This window comes from Helobdella robusta, assembly GCF_000326865.2.
Source record: "Helobdella robusta unplaced genomic scaffold HELROscaffold_9, whole genome shotgun sequence".
In the NCBI taxonomy this organism is placed as follows: Eukaryota; Metazoa; Annelida; class Clitellata; order Rhynchobdellida; family Glossiphoniidae; genus Helobdella; species Helobdella robusta.
The window spans coordinates 3,718,662-3,730,347 of NW_008705512.1; positions in this window are offsets into that span (position 1 = coordinate 3,718,662).

Here is an 11,686-nt window from a genome sequence, read left to right on the forward strand (position 1 = left end):
AGTAGTAGTAGTTAAACGGTAAATAACAACATTGCGTAATGTTACCAAACATTTATTAACGTTTCCAAACTGTAATGTGATGTAATGGGATACTAAATGATCTCAATTGTAATGTAAGTAATGTAATTGATGTCAGTCAATATATTTAATGTGAGAGTCGATTTGGTTGATGTATTGTTGAGAAGTATTTAGAAGTAATTAATAAGTTTATTAGTATATAAGTATGGAAAGACACATAACGCATCGCATTCTTAATGACTTAATGATGATGTGATAGTTAATGTAACAATGTAATAATGTAATGATGATGTATGATACAACTATAGATAAACTGCAATGATAACATTAAATAATAATATGGTGATAGTATTAATAATACGAAAGTTGTCAGAAATAATGATGATGATGATGATGACAATATGGTCAAGATGATGAGGAGGAGAAAGAAGAGGAGAAAGATGATGGTGATTATATAATAATGATGATAGTAATATGATGATGTTGATGATATTCTTGTGGAGAGAGAGTTCAAGTGTACGTGGATTGGATACTTCCGTTGTGAAAGTGCCTTATTAGAGTTTGTGCATGTACATGTGTGTGTGTGAGTATGTGTGTGTGTGAGTGTGTGTGTGTGTGTGCGCGTGTACTTACACAAATGTATGTAAGTATGCAGGCAGGTAGGTGTTTGCATATGTGTGTGTACCAGAATGTTTGTCTGTGTGTAGTAACCTGTGTGCGTGTATGTGTTTTTGATTATGTTAGTGTGCGTATATTTGCGTGTGTGTACATGTGTATGTGTGTGTGTGCGTGCAAGTGTACTTAAACATTGTTTGTGGCCGTTCCTTCGCACCTAGATAGATTAATGACTATAAGCGGGGTGATTATAACAGCGATGATGATGATAATAATAATAGGTTAGATTTGTACTTCTATTTTCACTTAGAATTCTACTTCTGTTACAGGTTTATATTTTTGCATCCACAACAATTTAACGAGCAACGTTTTGAAAATTGGTCTAAACGAGTGCTTGTCCTCTCATGTTTCTCCTCCGTTCATGAATAATGTGCATCCAAGCGTAGAGCAAAAAGCATTAAAAAATAAAAGTTCGTTCGTTTGTTTGCATTCAAAAGTCTACAAGACTGAAACTTTCATTGTTTAAAAAGTTAAATTTTCAAAGAAAACTTAAGTCCCTTGTCTTCAGATAGTAGACAGTTATACGCGAATGCACACACACACACACAACACACACAGACAAATACAAACACACGCACTCACGCACAGACACACACACACACACACATACATATACACAGTGTCTCTGAATCATTCAGCATAATTGTACTTGGAAAAGCGGATGTTAAAATTTGAAATACAAAACGGCTAGCAGTACGATTGAACAAATGTTTTTATTTTTTAACAGTGTATGAATAAGCATACATAAATAAACAGCCTACACACACATATACACACACACACGCACACCACACACACACACACGCGCGCAACACACATACACACGCACATATTTACACACATACACTGAAAAATCACAAAAAGCAGTTAACATTGGTCCATGCAAAATGATCTCGATGTTTTCTTTCATGTTCGGTACTGCCTATGTTCACTTTGCGACATTTCAACGAATGAATGCCTTTGTTCTACAATCTACTTTAGTGTACTTGTCGAGAAGTTTTGAATATTTTGTATTGTTTTTTTGATCCGTTGTTTGATTGTTTGTTTGTTTGTTTGTTTCATTTGTTTGTGTTCGTTTGTTTCATTTGTTTGTTTGTTCGTTTGTGTTCGTTTGTTTGGATTTTAACTTTTTGATAAATACTTTTCAATGTTGATTTGTTTGTGATGCTTTGTTTGTTAAAAAAATCATTTCCGGTTGTCTGTCGTTTTGGTTCTTTGGTGTCTTTTGCATGGATTTGATGGTGCTGATCATTTTACGGGTTGTTTTTTAATCATTGTGTGAGTATAAATATGTGTGTATAAATGTGTCTGTGTGGATGTGTGCGTAAATGTGTTAATGTGTGCGTGATTGTGTGAATGTGTGCGTGTATGTGTGAGTGCAACAGCAAGTAGACGTCATTTTTATTCGGCGGGTTTTAGGCTTCTCCGTAAGTCTTGCTAATTATGAAACTTTTGTTGAAACTTGGTTTGGTTTTCTCATACATACAAATTATACATACTTAAATGTTCAAACACACATACACACACACTTACATACACTTATATACCCATAAACACGCACACACGCAGGCATACATACATACATAGGCGTGTACGCTTGAGCATGTTAATGATCAACCCCCTATTGCTTTTGAAAATTGTTTGAAAAAATTCTGAGATGGTTCTTCCTGTTATGAATGTCTGTATGTGTAGGTATTGTAGTTGCTGTTGTCGGTGTGGTTGCTGTCGTTGTGGTTGTGGCGGCTGTTGTGGTTGATGCTTTGTTGATGATACGTTTATGAAGATTACAACATAACGGATAGTGGTGATTATAAAGTGGAATGTAAATGACGATGACAATGATGAGGCTGGCGCGAAGGATGCTGACGCTGATGAAGCTGTGGCTGATGAGGCTGACGTTGATGATGACACTGATGATGATGACACTGATGATGATGACAATGATGATGATGATGATGATGGTAGCGATGGAAAAAAATGTTGATGGTGGTGTTATTGGCGCCCATGATTAATGAGCAAACTATGGCATTTATGAAAAAAAATATTTCAGCAGTAGTAATAAAAATAGATTTTAAAAAATAATAATAATTAATAATAATAATACTAATAAATAATAAAAAAAATAATAAAACAAATGATGATGATAATAATAATAATAGTAAATTATTATCATAATGTAAAAATAGCAATGAAACAAATGATGCTGATGATGACGACGATGACGATGATGATGACGACGACGATGATGACAATGATGATGGTAATGATGATGATGATGATGATGACGACGACGACGATGATGATGACGACGACAAAAAACAACGGTGACAACAACAACACTTATAATATTTACAATAGAATATGATAGCATGACGATGACGATGACGACGATGATGATGAGGACAATACAATACATGCAACGCAGTGACTACGATGGTGATGACGATTGTGTTGACGGGGACCACGGCGACGACAGTGATGAAAAAGATGATGAGGATGATGAAGATGATGATGAAGATGACGATGGAGAGGAAGATGAGGAAGAAGAGGAAGATGAGAAAAAAGAGGAAGAGGAAGAGTATGATGATGACGTTGGTGACAGGACTATGGAGATTATGGTGATAAAGGAATGATGGATGCTAATGATGCTGAGCCTTGAACGATGTTTCTGCAGTTGATAAAAGGAAGATGATTATTTCGAAGATGATGATGACGATGATGACGACGATGAATATAACATTAGTGATGATGATGACGACGACGATTATGATAATAATGACGATGACGGCGATTACGATGATGATGGTGATGAAGATGAGGAGGACGATGACATCATTGCGACTAGAAGAGCATTCTACGTGCCTAATTAACTCTTGTAAGTTAGTCGATCCATTTATCTAATGACTGCAAAACACACATGTGCTGATATATAGATATATATATATATAATATAATTTATTATATTTATATACTATACATATGTGTGTATAAATATACAGCATTATATATATATAATATGCATATCTATATGTATATATATATATATATGTATATGTATATATATATATATATATATATATATATATATATATATATATATATATATATATATATATATATGGGTATTATATGTATTTTGAAGTAGCGTTTTTATCTTCTACACGTGTGAATTTAATCAAAACGACGAAGATGATGAGTTGATGATGATGATGATGATGATGATGTTGATGATGATGTTGATGTCGATGGTGATGACGATGTACCAATGATGACTGTGACGTGAAGAAAAAACCATACGCAAACATGAATATTTACCGATGTTTTTGCGGACGTTCACGCATGTTTATACGTATGTACACACGCACAAATATGGATGCGTGTACAAATGTGTGTGTGTCTCTGTGTGTGTGTGTCAGTTTGTGTGTCAGTTTGTGTGTGTGTAAGTTTGTGTGTGTGTGTGTGTGTCAGTTTGTGTGTGTGTGTGTGTGTCACTTTGTGTGTGTGTAAGTTTGTGTCTGTGTGTCACTTTGTGTGTGTGTGAGTGTGTATTTGTACACAGACACAAATCTGAATGAATGCACGTGTAAATATGAGTGTATGTTTTTGTTCGTGTGTGTGTTAGTGTTAGTGTGTGTGTGTGTGTGTCAGTTTGTGTGTATAAACCGATAAACATCTTTCTTTCCAACTTTCCAATAAATTGTTATTAACTAAACTGCAATAAATTCTGACATACAAACAACCATTTAATTTAAATTAATGACAAACAACAATAAAAATAGGGTTACCGTGGAATAATAACAGTTACAACAGCAAAAAATGGGATAATTATTTCACGTACAGCAATTACTACATTATTATTTTTTATAATTATTAATACTACTACAAATAATAATTATATTATTGTTATTATTATTATTATTATTATCATTGGTTCATTTTTCACACGTCTGCGTTAATTAGCCGCAAAAGTTTTTTTTATTGAAGTTTTCCAGGCATTGGAATGAAATGAAAATGACGTCATGAAGATTCATTAATTCGTTCATCCGTTATTCATTCATTCATTCGTTCGTTCGTTCGTTCGTTCGTTCATTCAACTTGAGTCTGCTGCTTGTTAGTTTGTTTGGCTGTTTGTTTGGTTGTTTTGTTGTTTGTTTGGTTGGTTGGTTTGTATGTTTTTTAATTTTTGGTTTTTTTCTGAAATGTTTTGAGATTTTGGTTTTTTGTTAAAAAAATATGCCCACATATCTTAATTTTATTGTCGGATTAGTTTCAAACACAGGCTGATGACAAGCGTTAATCTTAATTCTTACCTTATTTTAGATGTTTTTTTTTCTTTTTTCAAACTTTTGCTCATCGGCTCTCATAACGACGCGTGCGAATGAGAAAAATTACAACAGCAACAACATCTGCAACAACATCTGCAACAAAACAAGAACAGCATTCTGCAAATGTTTGTTGAATAATTTTTGGAAAGAAAATATACAAAACAAAATTTCAACACAAAATTTTAAAATATGCAAGAAACCTATTGGAAAAAACCAAAAAACTAACAGCTAGACAAACGCACAGATAAGTAGACAAACATACGTACAACCAAAATATAAACAAACAAACACAAACAAACAAACATGCATATTCAACAAAGAAACGAGACGAACAGCAAACATAAAGATTCCTACCTACCTACCTACCTACCTACCCACACACATACATACTCTTAAAATTGTAGAGAACAAAACGACAGACTGACATTATAGCAGATGAGTAGCTTCTATAATCCAGTTACGCAGACAATACGAGCAACATCATCAAAAAATAAAAATACCCCTTCATCGCGACAAACATTTTCGATACAATACCTTTCTTTCAATGCAACGGTAGTAAAAATACACTACAAACAATATAACATTTTTTCCGATGCAATATCTTTGCTCAACACAATAAAGTACCAATTGTAATATATAATATAGATATAATTCAATGCAAATTGTCCATTTTAAAGAATAATTAAAATATTTAATACAATAAGTCATCAATTTGCCGTTATTTAATTTTATATTCCATCGTCAATTACTTTTCTTTTATTTTTCTTATTATTATTATTTGTTTTATTCTAACATATTTCATTTTTCATGTTTTATCATTTTTCTTCCTCACTTTTTGTATTTATTTTCTCACTTATTTGTTTAATTTTGTTCTACTGCCTTGCATGTTGTTACAGTTTCTGCGTCTGTCAGATCCTGATTTTCAAAGAATAATAAAAAAAAAATAAAATTAAATAAACATATGAAGAACTATACAGCCTATGAGAAAAGAATACTCGTCTATCGTCTAATTGGAGGAGAACAATGAGTAACAATGGGAGATAGACAATGAAAAATATTAGCATGTAAACATCATCGTTTGAAAAATGCAATAGCCAAACGATGCACATTATACCAAACAAAAACATGATGTACATATACAAAGTAGCGAAACCATCTATAAAATACATCTATAAAAATATTCAAAATATTCTTCAATGATGTCGCAAAAACATCGCAGTAAAATTTTTAAAAATTTAGAAAAAAGGAAGAATTGGAAGAAGAGATTTGAGAGTGAGGCAACCAAAGGAAGCTAGGTGAGTCAACCAGCAGAGTGAGATAACGATTGAAGTCGGTGAGTGCGTTGAAAAGAAAGAAAGACAGAGAGAGAGAGAGAGAGAGAGAGAGAGAGAGAGAGAGAGAAAAAAAAAGTGGGGAATTGAGGGAGTGAAAAGTGGAAAAAGGAGAAATAATGATTTTGAATGTTTCTACGTTTAAAGCGCTAATGGAGGTATAGAAAAATTTAAAGCTTACTAAAATAATGCATCTCTGTTTATCTCCTCGTATTACTTTCTGCCTTTCAATTTCATTCATTTTTTTTATTTTTTGTTTGTTTTTTACTATTTTTTGTTTGTTTTTTTATCATTTTTGTTTGTTTTTTTATCATTTTTTGTTGTTTTTTATCATTTTTTGTTTGTTTTGTTTGTTTTTTTGTTTTGCTGTTTTCATTTAGTATAAGTTTTTTTTAGAAAGTTAAATAATTATTGAATGATAAGTTAAAATATTTACGCGGTTCTGTCTACGAGTCGGAGATTGTTGAGGAAACTTTTTTTTCGTTAATCTTCGTCGAATTAACTTTTCAGAAGATGAAATTTTCAATGATAAATGTCCGTTGCTGTGTTACTATAAAATATTTTAATTATTTTTTTTACAAAAAAAAATATCCATTTGATTAAAAAATAATTTAAAATCCAGAGATGAGTAGCGTAAAAATTTTAGTATTTCAGTTACACAAGTATATCAATGTTGTTTTTTAAATCATAAACCGAAATTCAAAAACTTGAGTGTGAAGGAGAGAGAGGCAGGCTATACAACTCTAATTTCACATCAAAAAATGACAAAAAATCATCTTAGAGGGAAAGAATTCCTAATGAGTAATTCACAACTAATGAAATATAGAACTTGAAATATAGTCCACTTAGAACATGGATAATGCACCAGCCAGCCAGCCTGTGGCGTCTTACAACGTACGACTGCCAAAACCCCGCAACAACTTACTGGAAATAACTTACATCACGTTTTTTTTACTAAAATAAACCTAATAACGGTAAGATATACACACAAACACACACAAACACACAGTCATAAACACACACCGATGACAAGATGACGGCGAAACACTGACAGACAGACATGCAAACACGCACATATGCACACAAATACACACACATACAGTTCAAACATTATATATTTGTGTATATATATATATAGGTATATATACATATTTATATATATATGTATATAAATACATATAATAGTCATTAAAAAGTCTATTTAATGGCAGCTAGCAGTAATGACACTCAAAAATTGAAACCGCTAACAAAGCGTTTGATGATGATGATGATGGTGGTGATGATGATGATGATGATGATGATGATGAAGATGATGACGATATTGAAGCAGATAATGTTACCTTACCCAAGTATATACATACATATATATTTATATATTTCTATATATTTCTATAAATTCATAGATACTTTAAAAATACTTTGAATAAATACTTTGAAATAGATACATATGTAGCTACAGTACATACTGAACATGAAAACGTACATACATTTATTGTATATTGTGGGCTGATGATTTTTAAAATTGTGCGTATGTAGAAATTTGTGAAAAGTTTTGATACAAACATATATTGTATATGGATAGATATAGATACAAACATACATTGTACATGGATAGATATAGATACAAATATGTATTGTACATGGATAGATATAGATACATAGATAAAACTGCATGCATTTTAAAGTATATTTGCATAGTTACCGAATTTTATAAAAATTTCGGAGAAACATTTCTGTTTGCTGAATGTAAAATGTGTGGTAGTGTGTGGGTGTGTTTGTTAGTGTGTGTGTGTTTGTGTGTGTATATGTAAACATGTATGTGTGTTTGTGTGTGTTTGCAAGTGACTGTTGTATTTGTTTGCAGAAACACACATAAGAAACAAACAGCTTGTTATTTAACGTGTATAAAAAACATTAAAGGGGAACATGGAGAACATGTATGAACGATGAACAACGATCATCATTGATGTACTTCTTTGTTTGCTCACTTACTTGCAACTGAAATGTTTGGCTTTAATAACACTTCTTTCAGTAATTAATAGTCATTCATTTATTCGCTCATTCATTCACTCATTCATTTATTCATTCATTCATTTTGTATTCATTCAAGTTCACAGCCACTAGACTCACGTATTCGTTCGTTAATTTCGTTCATCCACACTACCAACAATTGTTCATCTTCTTTCGCAGTGTTACAATTGAGTGAAGCATTTGCACGTTAGCGCAATTATAAAGTGACGACTGAAACAGATCTCTCTTGAATTTTTCATGTGACAACTCGTTTGCAAGTTTGTGTGAAAATTAAAAAAAAAGAGTTTGCATTCCGCAGAAGCAAACACGTATTTGAACAAACAAACATTGACGAACAATGCAAGCATGAACATTGTTTGCAAAGTGAATGAAAGAAAAATGCACGAAAGAACAATATTTATAAAAACATTGCCTGGATAAATAACATGCTAAATTTAAATCCATAATTACACCCATACGTACTTTTGTACGTTCACACATACACACACACGCACGCACACACACTACACACACACACGCACAAATCACACACACATTCACACACAAGCGTACATACACACATACACACATAAACATAAACATAAACATGTACGTGCATCTAAAAAACGGATGTAACAACAAAAAAACCTTTCACAAAGCATTTATACTTGCACTAACAAACTGCAGTATGAAAGGATATGGACGATAATTGTGTTCTTGAACAATATATAGCAATGCACATACATACATATACATACATGCATGCATGCATACATACATACATACATACATACATACATACATACATACATACATACATACATCATACATACATACATACATACATACATACATACATACATACATACATACATACATACATACATACATACATACATACATACATACATACATAATCAAAGTGTTAATCCATTTGTTACTTGATGTTTGACGGTTCAGTGTCACTCATCATGTTTTGGTTTTAACATACATACATACATACATTATATTACATTATATACAGCTGATCTTTATGGAGTTATCGAGTCATTTGGTTTTAAATACCATGCTTTCGCAGATGACATTTAGATAATTTTAAGTAGTAAACCTGATACCTTCCATTTTGAAATTAACAAGCTTACCGAATGTTTGAATAAATTGGATGTTTGGATGTCGTGTAATTATCTGAAGTTAAATCAGTGCAAGTCCCAGTTTCTTTCTATAGGCACCTCGCAGCAGTTATCAAGGGTTGGTATTAATTCAGTTTTAATACAAAATGAAAATGTTCAGTTTTGCCATAGGGCTACAAATTTGGGGTGTATTTTTGACACCAAACTAACTATGAATGATCATATAAAAACAATTGTGAAGACATGTTCATTTCAACTGCAAAGATTGAATCGAGTTAAAAAATCATTGAACAAATCAACATTACAGTCATTAATGCACGCGTTCGTCCATTCACGTTTGGACTATTGCAATAGCTTGTTTTATGGTTTACCGAACAGATCGATTGTGATGCTTCAGTCCATCCAGAATAGAGCTGCTAAAATTGTTGCAGGTGGTGCTAAATTTGATCGCGTTACGCCAATTTTGAGGAACCTACATTGGCTAACTGTCAATAAAAGGATAATATATAAAATCTGTATGGTAATGTACAAGGTTTTAAATGGATTTACGCCAGAATATTTGACATGCAAGTTCAATAAGAAGAGATCAAATTTGCGTATTGGCACAAGTCTAAGATCTGATGATGATAATTTGATGGTTGTGCCTGTTTTTCGTTTGCAGATAGGAGCAAGAAATATTGCAGTGTCGGGGGCGGTTGTATGGAATGGTTTGCCACGGTCGTTGAGGGCGTGCGATTCAGGAATTGAAAACTTTAAGAAGAATTTGAAGACTCATTTATTTAATCAATAACTGTGAACTGATTTATTTGTGGTTTATTTTATCTACTTTTTCAGCTATTTCTGTTAATTATAGGATAGCGCTTTTGAAAAATTAACACTATTATTTTTAATAAGCGCTTCATAAATTTTAATGATAATAATAATAATAATAATAATACATGCATGCATACATACATAGATACATACATACATGCATACATACATACATACATACATACATACATACATACATACATACATACATACATACATACATACATACATACATACATACATACATACATACATACATACATGCATACATACATACATGCATACATACATACATACATACATACATATAAACACACAGAACAATGCGGCTTATTAAAGCATAACAGGGCGATAATGAGATAGCTGAGCTGTGAAATCACAATGTGTGAAGTTATTTTTATTGTTTTTTTTTCATTTTGTTTTTTTTTTGTAATTTTTGTTGCATATTTCGTTTATTTTTATATGATGAATTAATTGTTATTGGTATCATTATTATCATTATTGTTGTTGATGTTGTTGTTTATAGTGTTGTTGTATGGGTTGTTGTGTTGGTGTGTTGTATGCGTTGGTGTGGTCTGTGTTAATTTGTATGCGTTGGTGTAGTTTGTATTTATTTGTATGTGTTGATGTTGTCTGTGGTAATGTTTATGTTTATTGTTGATGTTTTTTTTAGGTTAATGCCATAGCGATTTTATCAATGTGATTTAAGCAATCGTTATTACTGCATGTAATGTAGTTGTTGATGTTTTAGACGAGAGTTTTTTACAGTATCGTTAAGTGATCATCGCTGGCGTCTATTGCTTGTGTTGTTCGTTTGGTTTGTGTTGTTGTTGTTGGCTGTGGTGGTGGTGCTACTGCTATTGTTGTTGTAGTTGATAATGATGTTTCGGGTAATTTGTTCTTCACATTGTTGTTATAGTGGCTGATATGGAAGTCATTGATGTTTTTTTGTTGTTTTTAATGTTGTAATTGGTGTTGTAGTTGATGTTGAAGTTGATGTAGTAGCTTATGTTGTAGCTGATGTAGTAGCTGATGTAGTAGCTGATATAGTAGCTGATGTAGTAGCTGATATAGTAGCTGATGTAGTAGCTGATGTAGTAGCTGATGTAGTAGCTGATGTAGTAGCTGATGTAGTAGCTGATGTAGTAGCTGATGTAGTAGCTGATGTAGTAGCTGATGTAGTAGCTGATGTAGTAGCTGATGTAGTCGCTGATGTAGTCGCTGATGTAGTCGCTGAAATTTTTTTTATCGCGATGTCCAATTGTCCATTTTGATTGCATCGATATTGTCAGTAGTTGTATTATTACTGCTACTGCTACAACCGCGCCTCTTTTTCAACAGTAACTACCGCTTATATTCTTTCGTTTGGTATTTTGCATTATGT